Here is a 15,772-nt window from a genome sequence, read left to right as displayed (position 1 = left end):
GAACCCCACATCCGACAGGTCCGGGATGGGATCCGGGCTTCTTCTGGGCTAACCAGATTGTTGGCATGCCAAGGTGGTCAAAGACGTCGGAGGCCGGAAGCTCCGGGTCGGCCGGAGGGTCCGGGGGCCGGAAGTTCCGGGCTGCCCAAAGATTCGAAGCCTGTCTCTTCTTCTTCAGCTCCATCTTCCTCTTCTGATTATCCTTGCTCCTTAGCTTCTTCATGGCTAACTCCTTGATACCTGAGTATGCATAATGTCTCCATTTGAGGTAGTAGCCATGTCTCATGTGCATCGAAGTGAACTTGTGAGAGGAGAGATGTCACCTCGGTTTAGAGAGCTCTTGCACGTGCTCGTGTCATGGGTCCGCTAGGCACTTGATGAGACGATGGTAGGTCCATGGGGATGACCTTGGGATGCTCCGCATCATCTCCCCTCCCTTGGGGAAGATCCGACCTCGGATCATATTCTTCATCACCATGGTAGGGCGAGAGGTCCTTGACATTGAAGATGTTGCTCACGTTGTACTTGTCGCGTAGGAGGTCGATCTTGTAAGCGTTGTTGTTGTAGCGTGCAAGTACCTTGAAGGGTCCATCCGCTCAAGGTAGAATCTTGGACTTGCGTTCATTGGGGAAGCGGTCTTTGCGAAGGTGTAGCCACACAAGATCACCAATGTCGAATACCATGGGGTTGCTTTTGATGTTGAGCTTGGTCACAAGTCGTTGTACTGGGCGCTCGATGGTGTGCCTTGTATCTTCATGCACCTTCTTGAGATGGTTCACACGTGCACTTGCGTCCATATTGATGCGCTCTTGTAGTTGTAGCGGGAGAATGTCCAATGGGGACAATGGGTTAAATCCGTAGACGACCTCGAAGGGGGACTTGCTAGTTGTTGAGTGTCTTGCTTGGTTGTGGGCGAACTCTGAGATAGGTAGACGCTCCTCCCACTCCTTGATGTTCTTCTTGATGAGCACGCGAAGTAGAGCGGAGAGTGTGCGGTTGGTCACCTCTGTTTGGCTGTCGGTTTGTGGATGATACGCCTTGGAGAAGAGTAGCTTGATTCCGAGCTTGGGGCAGAGGGTCTTACAAAAGTAGCTTAGGAACTTGATGTCGCGGTCCGAGACGATCGTCTTTGGCACTCCATGTAGAAGCAATATTTACCTACAAAAGAGATTGGCAACATGTGAAGCATCGTCTATCTTGTTGCAAGGAATGAAATGTGCCATCTTAGAGAATCGGTCCACAACGACAAATACCAAGTCCATTCCATTTCTAGTCCTAGGCAAGCCAAGTAAAAAATCCATGCTAATATCTTCCCATGGTTGATATGGAATTGGGAGAGGCATGTAAAGGCCATGGGATTGAGCTTTAGACTTAGCTTTGTGACATGTAGAGCATCGTTTGGTGAAGCGGTTGACGTCGCGAAACATCTTGGGCCAATAGTAGTTCTTGGAGAGCATTGCGGAAGTCTTATTGCGTCCAAAATGTCCCATTAGTCCTCCTCCATGAGATTCCTGCAAAAGCAACAAACGAAGAGGAGACTCGGGGATGCAAAGCTTGTTAGCTCTCATAAGATATCCATCTTTGATGTAATAGCGTTCCCAAGAGGTATGCGCCAAACATTTGGCATAAGGGGTAGCAAAAGTAGGATCATGCTCATACAAGTCTTTTATGTGCTCAAAGACAATGACATCCAATTCAAGTTGAGTAACAAGCATGCATATGTGGGAAAGAGCGTCCGCCACAACATTTTCCTTACCTTTAATGTACTTGATGACATAAGGAAAAGACTCGATGAATTCACTCCATTTAGCATGATGCTTGTTCAACTTGGTTTGACCCTTAAGGTATTTGAGCGTTTCATGATCGGTATGAATGATGAATTCATGAGGGCGAATATAGTGTTCCCATTCATGCAAAACTCGCACTAAAGCATATAACTCTTTGTCATAGATGGGGTAATTGAGTTGCGCGCCAGGAAGTTTCTCACTAAAGTAAGCTATGGGGCGCTTCTCTTGCGTTAACACACCTCCTATGCCATTACCACTAGCATCACAATGAATCTCAAAAGGATTTTCAAAGTTTGGTAAAGCAAGCACGGGAGCATGGGTAAGCAAATTCTTAAACTCATTGAAAGCGGTATCTTGGGATGGTCCCCAAACAAAACGCACATTTTTCTTGCTCAAAGCATGCAAAGGTGAAGCAATGGTGCTAAAGTCCTTCACAAATCTACGGTAGAAACCAGCTCGACCAAGGAAGCTACGCACTTGATGCAAGTTGGTTGTGGCCAAGTTTTGATAGCATTGATCTTAGAATCATCAACATGAACACCCATAGAGGAAACAACAAAACCCAAGAAAACGAGCTTATCAACACCAAAAAGGCACTTTTCCATATTAGCATAGAGACGCTCTTTTTGAAGAGTTTGCAAAACAGTTCGAACATGGGTGACATGATCTTTGAGGGATTTGCTATAAGCAAGGATATCATCGAACTAGACCACAACAAACTCACCAATGTAAGGGCGAAACACGTAATTCATAAGACGCATAAAAGTACCCGGTGCTTCCGATAGACCCATAGGCATGACTAACTACTCATACAAGCCAAACTTTGTTTTGAAAGCGGTTTTCCATTCATCACCCTCTTGTATGCGGATTTGATAGTAACCACTTTTAAGATCAATTTTTGAAAAGATAGTTGCACCACTAAGTTCATCAAGCATATCATCAAGGCGTGGAATGGGATACCTATAGCGAATGGTAATAGCATTGATAGGTCTACAATCGGAGCACATGCGAAAACTACTGTCTCGTTTTGGCACAAGAATGACCGGAACGGCACAAGGACTCAAACTTTCACGCACATGTCCATGGTCTATGCGATGCTTTACTTGCCTTTGTATTTCTTTGGTTTCTTCGGGGTTGACGCGGTAGGGAGCTTTGTTCAGAAGAGGTGCTCCGGGGATGAGGTCGATGCGGTGCTCGATGTCTCGTAGTGGAGGTAGTCCTGGAGGTAGCTTGTCGGGGAAAACATCTTGGAATTCCTGTAAAAGAGAAGACAACACTAAAGTTAGAGCGTGAGAGGTTTTAGAGTTTGGTGCGTCGTCCTTGCACAAAAGGACATAGTGTAGGACACTAGATGGGTTCACACACTCCTCTTATCTCACTTTTGGTGGCAAATATAACTAAGTTCTTCTTATCACTCATCGTGCAGGCAGTCAATTTGGCTTTGTGGCGCTCACTCTCTTTTTGGTGGCTCGCTCTCTCACTATTCTCTCCATGATGGGTGGTTTGCTTTTTGGTGATCACTTGGCTTGGAGACATCGGGCGAAGTACGTACTCCTTTCCTTTCATCTTGAAGATGTAGTGGTTCGTTCGGCCGTTGTGGATGACACCTCTATCAAATTGCCATGGGCGTCCAAGAAGGAGGTAGCAAACGGTCATTGGAACGACATCACACTCCAAAGTGTCTTCGTAGGCGCCAATTTTGAAGGAGACTTGTACTCGATGCTCGACTTGGATAGAGCCGGAGTCGCTAATCCATTGATCTTTGTAGGGATGGGGATGCTTTGTCTTGGGCAACTGGAGCTTGGAGCAAAGTTCTTCACTTGCGAGGTTATGACAACTCCCTCCATCGATGATGACCTTGATGGATTTTCCATTGATGTCGACCTTGGTGTGGAATATGTGGCATCTTTGGTCTTCTTCTTGTTGATGTTAAAGAGTCAAGACCTTGGAGACAACAAGAGCGGGACTTGAATCTTCATCACAAAAGACTTGTTCCGTGTCTTCTTCGTTCACTTGCCGGTGTATGGCCACTTGCTCAAGGGCTTCCATTTCTCCTTCACCCATCGAGTCATAAGGGTCGTCATCGTTGAGTATCATGGTCCGCTTGTAGGTACACTCATAGGACTTGTGGCCACGGCCTCCGCATGTGAAGCATTTGATGGAACTCGTCGTTACGGTCTCATCAGTTGGGGTAGATGATGATGAAGCTCTCGGCTTGGAGTTTCTCATTGTAGGAGGATGACTTGGGGTTGATGAAGCTTTCTTGTAACTCGACTTGTTGATGTTGCTTGTAGAAGGTTTGGTAGATGGTGTTGGAGTCATTGAAGCTAGGGTGTTGGAGAAGCCGTATGACTTGGATGAGAACTTGGCATACTTGTAATCGTCTTGCACTTGACGTTCCGCTTTGGCAGCTTGATGCACTAGCTCGATGAGGTTCGAGTATGGTTGGAAGTCGGCGATCTTCTTGATAGGATGGTTGAGTCCATTCAAGAAATGTGCCATAGTTTGCTCATCATCTTCCATGACATTGGCTCTTATCATGGCAATCTCCATTTCCTTGTAGTACTCTTCAATGCTCTTGGTTCCTTGCTTGAGTAGTTGAAGTTTATTGAAGAGGTCACGGTTGTAGTAGGTAGGCACGAAGCGTGCTCTCATGACATCCTTCATTTGCACCCATGTAGTGATGGGTGGTTCACCTCTTGCCTCACGGCACTCGATTACTTGTTCCCACCAAATGAGGACATAGTCTTGAAACTCAAGGGATGCCATCGCGATCTTCTTCTCTTCGTCGTAGTTGTGAAAACGGAAGATTTTGTCGACCTTCAATACCCATGAAAGGTACTCTTCGGGATCATTGCTTCCATTGAACTTTGGGATGGTGAACTTTAGCTTGCTGTATCGTTGCTCTTCATTGTGTTCGGGTCTTGGATGATGACGTCCTTGACGAGGAGGATCGTCTCTCGCAACTTGCTCTTGCCATGGGGGATCTCCAATGTCCTCTTGTTCTTGTTGAACTTGATGTTCTTGGCGAGCTTCTAGAGGAACTTGTCGATCTTGACGTTGCATGCGATCTTGATATCGTCGTTCGTGAGCTTCTTCACGAAGTGCTTCTTCATGTTCACGCGCTTGTCGGCCTCGGTTGGCTACGGCTCGACTTGATTCTTGGAGGGCTTGTAGCACCTCAAGTGCTTGGGCATCTCGTAATTGTTGCTCTTGACGTTGTGCCTCGGCATCTTGTGCTTCTTGGTATAGACGCGCTCGCTCTTCCTCTTCGTGTTGGCGTTGTCGTTGTCGTTCTCGTGCTTGCACAAAGGTAGCTTGGTTTTGATGATGTCGGTGCTCTTGAGAGTCGATGTCGCATAGAGGGTTGAGGTTCGCTTGACGATCGTTGCGCGCGGCACGGAAAAGAGTGTTCGATGTCGGTGTACTTGATCCGGAGAGGGTGAAGTCGGAGTGGCGACTTGAACGACTCTGTCTTGAAGAGGACGAAGTGGAAGAAGAGTGGTTGAGAAACCAAACATGAATCTCGTCCATTCTTGCATCATTCTCTTGCTTGTGGTCGTTGAGCTTGTGGTCGAAGTAATCCCTTGTACGTTGCTCGGAGAGTCGCAAGTCAGTGGCGAGGTTGTCGATGCATTCACTCATTGCTTGTTGCTCTTGATGCAAAGCACGTTGTGCACCAAAGAGGTGGCTCTTTGTGATGTAGGAGTGCATGTCGTCGACATGCTCAACGAAGAGTGGGTTGGTAGAAGTACTTGGCCTATCCATCATTCCAAGAGAAATATGTGAGTGGTAGAAAGAGAAGAACAAATACAAAATGTACCTTGGCCGAAGTTGAAGGTGGATCAATGATCACTCCAATGTGGAACAAGGAAATAACACAATTGGTACCAATTTTTGTCGACTTCTCACACCTACACATGTAAAATCTTATGGTGCAGCTTGGTTAGGATGGTGGCACAAAATTTGATGCAATTGTAAGTGAGCTTCAATAATGTTGGAAAAGATTCGCAAGTTTGCAATGCAACAAGTAGACCAAGCAATATTAAGTACACAGAGACACACACACAAAAAGATAAGTGGGGTCGTGCAACCAAGGATGAGCCAAAATGTGGAATCCACGAAAGTGCTCTTGTTGTGCAACACTAGAGAGACGCTAGCATGATTGCACAATAGGCGGATACAAAGACTTGTGCACAACCTACTAAGCAAAAATGCAACGACTTCCATCCCAAGTATGCTCTATGCAAGGTGTTCCGATGATATGATCCAAGATGATCTAGTATGACAATCTTAATGTTGTATGATGCTATGGTTCTTGCTTAAAAGCTCTTTGCTTATCTTTCCCTTTTGCTTAAAAACTTGTTTGGTTCTTTGTTGTTTGAGATTTTTTTCTCATGCAATGCTTCACGAACCAAGATAGCAATTGTCTATGCGATGACAACCTTGTGACACAAGAGATGATACCAAGATATGCACCAATGATGTATGTATGCTATGGGAAGTATGATCACTAATGTGCACAAGTCTTGTTGCCGGCAATACACAAAAGCTAGTCTAGATGGGTAAGGTACGCAAAGATGGGTTATGTGGTTACTAGCACATATACCCGTGCATTGCAACGGGGAAAATTGATGTTTTGCACAAGCATAATGTCCCACAGCATCGGATTCATTATGAAGAACATGTTGCAACGCATCATCATCCTTCTACAAAATGAACATGAAAAACACGTCACAATTTAGTCGTGTTCATATATTCTTTGCGGGGCGTAATGTCCCACTGATTTCATTTAAATACAATCCTTTTTTATTGACATTTAAGTATGACCCTTTCGTTAATTACCATGAAGTCCTCACCCGTTTTAGTCGGGAATCAAATCCTTCCTTTTCTAATTTAGTAGCGCCAACACATTAAGGCCTATAGATCCTTTCTTTTAATTATCCTACCTTTTTACCTCAAATCCTTCATGTAGAATTTATTAAGACCACAATCTTTCTAATATTTATTCCACCGATTTACCCATAATCCTTTCTTTAATTAGCCACATTCATTTAAATATTATATTTAACCCCACAATCCTTCCTTTATTAGCTCATTCGCTTAATTAGCTCTTCCTAAACATGAGCCTTGGACCTCACCCTTCCCCATCTACAGGAACGAAGGGCGATTTGTGCGAACCCCGGGCTCTCCACCTCGTCGTTGCCTAATTGGCGGCTCCCTCACCCTCCGCCAGACGCTCCAGCGGTGGGAGGATGGGGGAGGCCCGATTTGTAGTGTGTACATGGTGTAGGAGTGCCTAGGGAGCCAGCTGGTGGCGTCGTGGAGGCGGCGGTGCGACTGGATCGGCTTTTTGCAGGTGTTGGTCTCCCCTTCGACGACGAAGTTCTGGTGGAGCTCCACGGTGGACCAGCTCCTTTCTTCGTGCTCGCTGCTCGGTGGAGAGGCCGTGCATGGTTCCCCCGTGCCAGAGATCGAGGGATGGCGATTCCGGCGGTTGAAGATCTGGAGAAGGAAGGCGATGTTGAGCAGTGCAACGACAATGAAGACCATGGGTGTAGGTCCTCAGGGACCATTGATCGGAGACTTCCCGTTTCGCTCGGGGGCTGCTTCAATCCAAGGTGTCAGCGAGCAGCGGTGAATGGCGCGTCAACGGCTCGTCCACGGCACCGGCGTAGTCGGGTTGCAGAGGGGCTTGGTTGTAATTTCCTTTTCTGTGTGGACCTTTCAGTAATTTGGACGTTTTAATATCAACTCCTTTTCTTGCAAAAAAAATAAATAAACATAATGACCACCACTCATATATTTAGAGTGAGTTGGGATTAGTAAATATGAAAGGTGCATAAGTCTTTGGTTGTTACATCTATGAGATAGACAGGAGGTCGCAACCGCAAATTCAACAATGCAAAAACCTAAAAAGATTATGGAAAGGCTCAGATTGGTTCGGATATGATGAACTAACCCTATTTATTTGGCTTTTTCGTGGACCATAGCTATGAAGAACAGACTCAATCTAAACTACAAAAAATATAAAATCTCACCGAGCAACCTGGAAATCTGATACCACTTGATAGATGTGGGATGTCCTGATCTTTTGATGATATGATAACTATCGATTTGATGGAGTCAACTTTGTCGATCCGACTACAAACATGCACGACGTTGCGCCTTAGCAATTGCTAAACCAACTTCGAGAGGTTATTGACCACGCCGGAGCACGATCAACCTGACCATGAAGGTCTATTCCTGCAACCAATCAATGAACAAGCAAGAATATGATAAAGCAATCTGAATATTGCGAATATATATGAAGTATTGATAAAGGTGGGGATCCGGAAGTGGTCTTTGTCTGGTCGTTGGATACAAATGAAGTATACGAAGTTGCAATGGCTAAATTTTAACTAAACAAATTCCAAAGTCTAAACGACACCCTAAGGGTTGTATATATGGATGAAGAGGTGGGGGGGGGGGGTTTCGTGGCCCTTGGGGGAGGGGCCCGAAACCAACCCTAACTCTTGTTTCGCCACACATACGGACTCTAAACACAACCTATACTTAAGTATTTAGAAATTACATGGGCCTGGCCCAATAATAAGGTGATGCAGCACCTAGAATAGCCTGTGGACGAAATTTATGATGTGGCATCCTGTATATTTCGTCCAAGGCTTCATGCACTCCTTATGGTGGCTTCAAAGTCCTGAAATCATCACTTGTAATTCCGTTCTTGTTCCCCTTGCACATGTGTAGGATCGAAAGTATGTCTAGAGGGGGGTGATTAGACTACTTGACCAAATAAAAATCTAGCCTTTTCCCAATTTTAATTCTTGGCAGATTTTAGCAACTTAGCACAAGTCAAGCAAACAACCTACACATGCAATTCTAAGAGTATAGCAGCGGTATGTAAAACAATTGCATATGAAGGTAAAGGGAGGAGTTTGGGGGGGGAGCAAACGCAATGTAGACATGGAGATTTTTGGCGTGGTTCCGGTAGGTGGTGCTATCGTACATCCACGTTGATGGAGACTTCAACCCATGAAGGGTAACGGTTGCGCGAGTCCACGGAGGGCTCCACCCATGAAGGGTCCACGAAGAAGCAACCTTGTCTATCCCACCATGGCCATCGCCCACGAAGGACTTGCCTCACTATGGTAGAACTTCACGAAGTAGGCGATCTCCTTGCCCGTATAAACTCCTTGGTTCAACTCCACAATCTTGACGGAGGCTCCCAAGTGACACCTAACCAATCTAGGAGACACAACTCTCCAAGAGGTAACAAATGGTGTATTGATGATGAACTCCTTGCTCTTGTGCTTCAAATGATAGTCTCCCCAATACTCAACTCTCTCTCATAGGATAGGATTTGGTGGAAAGATGTTTTGAGTGGAAAGCAACTTGGGAAAGGCTAGAGATCAAGATTTATGTGGTTGGAAGGAAGTATCTTGAGCTCAACACAAGTGTAGGTGGTTCTCTCTCAGAAAATGTATGTTGGAAGTGTAGGCATGTTCTGATGGCTCTCTCCATGAATGAAGAGTGGGTGGAGGGGTATATATAGCCTCCACACAAAATCTAACCATTACACACAAATCACCGAACTCAGTGGGACCGAATCATACAACTCGGTCAGACCAATTTAGTTCATAATGTGAACGTTAGGATTTTCAGTGGGACCGACATGTAAACTCGGTGGGACCGATATCATTAGGGTTAGGGAATAAAGTAATCTCGGTGAGACAGATTACACAAAACTTGGTGAGACCGATTTTGGTAATAGACTAACCAGAAAGTTGGTCAGGCAATCTCGGTGGGACCGATTCGCTCATCTTGGTAGAACAGAAACATTATGAAAGGGAAACAGAGAGTTTGCATTGCAATCTCGGTGGGACCGATCATCTCGGTTGGACCGAAACATTACGAAGGAAAACAGAGAGATTACAATCCCATCTCGGTGAGACCGAGATCCCTATCGGTGGGACCGAAAGACTAGGGTTTGTGGCAGTGGCTATGTCAAGTGAACTCGGTGGTGCCGGATAGATCAAATCGGTGGGGCCGAGTTTGACTTTTGGTTTGGGATATATTTGGATATAAGAAAGTGGTTGAGGGTTGTGGAGCATGTCACTAAGCACTTTGAGCAAGAACCTCATTAAGCAACACCTCATCCCCTCTTAATAGTATTGGCTTTTCCTATGGACTCAATGTGATCTTGGATGACTAAAAATGAAATGTAGAGTCTTGTGCTTTGAGTGTGAGCCAATTCTTTTGTTATTATCATTTTGAGGGTCCACTTTCTAATCCATGCCATGCCAATCATTGAGCTTTTCCTGAAATATTTATCTTCAAGTAGCATTAGCTCAATGAGCTATATGTTGTTAGGAATTACCAAAACCACCCGGGGATAGTTGCACTTTCAATCTCCCCCTTTTTTGTAATTGATGACAACATATAGATCATAGCTTCGACAAATGATTATAAGATTTAAAAACATGGTCGCTTTGAGAAGTATGTGATAAGCAAGAGCTCCCCCTAAATTCGTGCATTATTTAAAATTTGCTTTTGAATGCAAATGCACAATCGATTAGGATCATGGCTTACTCTTCCATGTCACATACATCTTGGTGGAGCGCTCAAAATGATAGAAATTAAAAACATCCACTCATCACCAAGCAAGTGAATGATCATATATGGAATATAAATGATAGCATCATTCAACCAAACATTAATGTAGCATATGATCAACCACATGATCATATAAGTATCTCACAAGGACATAAGGTATCTCACACAAGCACACAATAAAAGTAGTTCAACCAAAATAGCAAGAGAGATAAAAAGCAAGACACTCTCTCTCGAAGCCTATGATCTATACATTTTTCTCCCCCTTTGGCAACAAGTTACCAAAAAGTTTGAAAATGCATAGTGCTATACGTCTCTCAGGCTTGGTCTTCGGGAGGAGGTGTGGATAGAACTCCAAGGACGAAGGCATCCAATGAAGTAGCTGGAGCTGCTGGAGTGGGTGCTGGAGGTGGCACTAGAGCTGCAGCTGCTCGTGCTGACACTGGAGCTCTAGCATCTGAGACTAGCACTGCAGCAGACCGTGGACCTCGTGGCACACGCTTGAAAGCATCAGTGGTTGATTTTCCTCTCCTCTCCTCTCCTTCCTCCTGAAGCTGCTCAACTGCAGTCTGAATCTCAGTCACCTTCAGATCAAGATCATAGAATTTTGTTTCCACAACCTCTCCAGGCTCTCCTGATTCTGAGTAAGGGTGGCCAAGCCCTTCTCAATCCTCAGTGTAGCTTGAATCACATATCCAAGCTGATCTTTCTTGCTCTTTAGGAATACTTGAGATGCCTCTTCAGCAGTTGGCATCCTTGCAGCTTTATCTGCCCTTGCCTTCTCTCTCTTCTCATGTGCTTACACAAATGATGGATCTTCCTCAGTCATCACAATGGTATTGTCTTCAAAATCAGGATATATGGGTAGATGCTCCTTGTCTAGCAAATAAGTTCCTGTGCCCATCTTAGAGTTGATGAGCTCCTGAATGTGTGGAGCATACCCACAACTTCTCTTCTGGTCAGCAGCAGTCCTCTTGATTGTTTCTACCATTAAGCTTATAACCTTGAACTTCTGAGGGACATCAAACAGTTGGAGCAGATTGATAGAATGCCGTATGATCATCTTGTGATCTCCTGACTTGGGTAGCAGAGTGTGCCTCAAGATCCAGTTGATCGTAGGTAGACCAGACAACAATAAATGCAAAGAACGAAGTTTGTGAGTTTCCAAAGCCTTGTCGGGGATCTCCTTGTACATGTTTTCCATGGAGTTGTGGTCTTTCTTCTTCTTGGCATATACACTGAAGTCATCTTCATGCTCTGGAGGAGCATTGATCAACTTTGCCCATTCAACAACTGTGTACCCTTAGACATCCAAACTATCCTCCCATCTGGATAGAAGTGGCCAGTGGAGTAGAACTGCATGATCAACTCATCATTCCACTTGGTGAGCTTTTGTCCAACGAATTCATCAACTCCACATGCCTTAAAGCTGTCATACACTCCAGGGAAGTGATCTTCATTTTCTCGGATGAACTCCCAGTCCACCCATTTCATGTCACACACTGTGATGCCCTCGATTCAATCGTACACTAATCATACACGCAAACGTGTATGATCAAGATCAAGGACTCACAGGAAGATACAACAACACAACTCTAGACACAAATTTAAAATAATACAAGCTTCATATTACAAGCCAGGGGCCTCGAGGGCTGGAATACATAAGTTCGAATACACAAGAGTCAGCGGAAGCAACAATATCTGAGTACAGACATGAGTTAAACAAGTTTGCCTTAAGAAGGCTAGCACAAAAGCAACATTGATCGAAAAGGCAAGGCCTCCTGCCTAGGAGCCTCCTAACTACTCCTAGTCGTCTACGGTCTTCACGTAGTAGTAAGCATCCTCCGGGTAGTAGTAGTCATCAGTGGCGTCATCTGGCTCCTGGGATCCGTCATCTGGTCGCAACAATCCGGTATGGGGGAAAAGAAGTAGCAAAGCAACCGTGAGTACTCATCCAAAGTACTCGCAAGACTTACATCAGATCTAAACTAAATATGCATCTGTATCAAAGGAATGGGTTGTATCTGTGGACTAAACTGCAGAATGCCAGAAGGGAAGGGGAAAGCCTAGCCTATCGAAGACTAGCATCTTCTGGATACCACCATCTTGCAGCAACAGGAGGGAGTAGAGTAGCATAAAGTAAAGTAGTAGAAGTGTTATGATCCTCGGCCAGAGATCCTTTCTCGACTCCCTGCGAGAAAGCAATCCCAGAGCCATACTATCCAAGTGTCAACACATTCCAATTCTCATCACCATCCAGTTCTCATCAAAAGTATCCAGTTCTAGTTGTATCGATTAGGATACAACTCCAAGTGTCCATTACCATAGGATAGGCTATTGATAAATGTTTTCTTCCCTGCAGGGGTGCACCAACTTACCCACCATGCTCGATTAACTCCGGCCGGACACACTTTCCTGGGTCATGCCCGACCTCGGCCAAACAATACGCCGCAACCCGACCTAGGCTTAATAGAGAGGCCAACACGCCAGACTAAACCTATGCCCCCAGGGGTCATGGGCCATCACCCCGGGAACTCCTGCATGTTGCGTGGGCGGCCGGTGAGCAGACCTAGCTACCTCCTTCAAAAAGGCAGGTGCTTACTAGTCCAACCCGGCGCGCACCGCTCAGTCGCTGACGTCTATTAAGCTTCGGCTGATGTATACGACGCAGAACGCCCATACAATGCCCACGTGATGGTTAGTGCTATCAGGCCACAGGCCGCTCGGATCAAATATCCAAATCATAGTGGATTAGGAGCACGCAGTAACGAGCAGAGACTCACGATCGATGTGACCCCGTCGCCCCGTCTCGAGTACTTGCGGCAAGGGCTAAGAATGCCCGGCCATGCCTCGTAAGTATCTCGTGGGCACCTTCCAGGTCAACCTGACTCCACATCACTCGCTATTAAGCTCGCACGGGTACCCCTCAGGGCCGACCCGTCTTTAGTAACATGGCTCAGTGCAAAGTCATAGTAACCATAGTAACTGTGTGTCTAACACCAAGGGGAAAACCCGAGGAATCTCCACCCGATGTTATCATCAAGGTGAACGTAAGAAGATCCACCCTCGAGGTTCACACTTGAGGGGTTGCACGACAGAGCCGTAACGGAAGTGGTTAAGGAGGAAATAACCCTCGATGACCTCGACCATATAGCTATACTACAGAGATCTCATCAGGAGTGATATATGAGGTTCCACCCTCGGCACTCGATGGTAACTCTGCAGAGTCGTACAACTAGGGGGGGTGATGTGCGGTGTCGGGGCCTGGACGTCGATCACGTTGATCGAGTCATCGAACATAAAGCGGGGCAACTGGGACAAGGTGGGGGTCACTGATGGATCACTAACCAACCTATACTAAGCAGCTTAGGATAAGCAGGTAAGGTATGAAAGCAGGTAACAAAAACAGGCTATGCATCAGAGTAGGATCATACAGAAAGCAGTAGCAGTTCTAATGCAAGCATGAGAGGGAAAGAAATGGGCGATATCAGAATGCTCAAGGGGGGTTTGCTTGCCTGGTTGCTCAGGCGAGAAGGAGGGATCGTCGTTAACGTAGTCGATCACAGTGGCATCGGCAGCCGTCACGGGTCTACCGAAGAGAAGTGGGGGAAGAAACAGTAAATACATAGCAAGCAAGAGCATAACAGGATAACAGGCAGAGCTAGACGTGTTCTAACACGGTGCTACACTCTACCGGCGAAGGGGAACAACATCCGGGAATGCTTTCCTGAAATTTGGCATTTTCGGACAAACGAATCGGAGGGGGACGTTTGTAGGTTCTCTATGCTAGAGACGCGTGACAAACGAACGGAATGTGTATTCGGATTCGTCTCGTCGTTCTGAGCAACTTTCATATATAAAGTTTTTTGATCCGAGCTACGGTTAGTTTTCTATGTTGTTTCAAAGTTTTAACAATATTCCGGAATTATTTAAAATAACAGAAAAGAAAATATGACGTCAGCGTGACGTGTTGATGATGTCTGTAGTCAACAGACTCGCTGACCAGGTTAAACCTGACCTGTGGGTCCAGGGGGACCCACATGTCAGCCTCTGTTAGTCTAACAGTGCATTAAACTAACTAATCTAGGTTAATTAGCTACTGGACCCCACCCGTCAGTGACTCATTAGTTTAGCTAATTATATCTATTTAGGAAAAATGTTTTAATTAGGTTAATTATGTGGGGGGCCCGCGTGTCAGTGGCTAGGGTTGCCCAGTCAGCGCGTTGACTGGGTCAACCAAGTCAATGGGGCCCACCGGGCCCACTGGTCAGTGACACAAAGGCGGGGCCCACTGCGCCATGTCGGCGTGGGCGCCGAAGACAACTCCGGCGACCAAAAACGCGGCGGAGCTCACCGGACTTGGCCGGAAAAACGCTATGGCGCTCCGTTCGGGGCGTGCTTAGGTTCGTTCGAACGAGCGTTCAAAGCCGCATCCATCTACGGGAGCGGTATGACCGTAAATGGCCGGAAGCTACGGCGGCGAGCGGCAGCGAGCGGCGGAGCGGACGCCGGGTTCGGCCCTTGCGCGAACTGCGGCTAGAGGGCACGGCAAGACTACTGGGGAGGCTCTACGGGGTCCTGGCGAGTCCCAGAGCACGGTGGCGAGGTCGGGTGAGCACGACATCGACGAGGACAATGGTGACGAGCTCCGTTGCGGAGTTGGCTTCGGGCGGTGATAGCAACCGTGCGGGGGAGTGAGGGGAGAGACGTGGTGGCTCACCGGGAGCCTGTAGATGAGCAACGCGGGCTCGAGGGAGGCTCGAGGTGGCTGGATTTCGACGGCGAGGGCGGCGGTGCCGGAGGTGGAAGACGACGAGGATCAGGGGTAGCAACGCCTCCCAGCTCGCGCTGCTGGACGTAGTCGACGCGGGAGATGCCGACGGTGCTCCTCGTCGTCTTCGCTTGGCTCGGGTCGTCGGCCATGGTCACGGCGAGGCGGCAGTGGAGACCGCGTCGGGTGGGCATAGGGGAGAAAGGGGTCTGGGGTGAGGGAGAGTGGAGAGTGGAGGACGCAGTGGGGAGCGAGGGGGCAAGTGGGGGAGAGGACCGAGGCATCGCAGGGGGCGGCATCCTCATCGCCTCCGCGGTGACGCCGACGAGCTGGTCCGGCGGGGACTGCTCGGTCGCAGGCGCCCGGTCGCGTGAGCAGTGGGGAAGAAAGGCGACCAAGGGAGTGCGGGGTTGGGCCGGCCTGGCTGGCCCGAGGCTCAGCTCGGCCAAGGGGGGGGGGGGTTCTAGGCCCAGGGGGCTCCACTTTTAATTTTTCTTTCTTTTATTTGAATTAAAAGGATGGATACTGCTTCGGATGAAAACATGGCATCAAATGATTTTTTTGTTGAAAGTGAAACTTAGCAAATAATTCAGGCACAATGTTG

This window comes from Triticum urartu, chromosome 1A (assembly GCF_056163025.1).
Source record: "Triticum urartu cultivar PI428250 chromosome 1A, HENAU_Tu73, whole genome shotgun sequence".
Taxonomy (NCBI): Eukaryota; Viridiplantae; Streptophyta; class Magnoliopsida; order Poales; family Poaceae; genus Triticum; species Triticum urartu.
The sequence above is the reverse complement of the archived record's forward strand: the minus strand, read 5'-3'. Positions refer to the sequence as shown.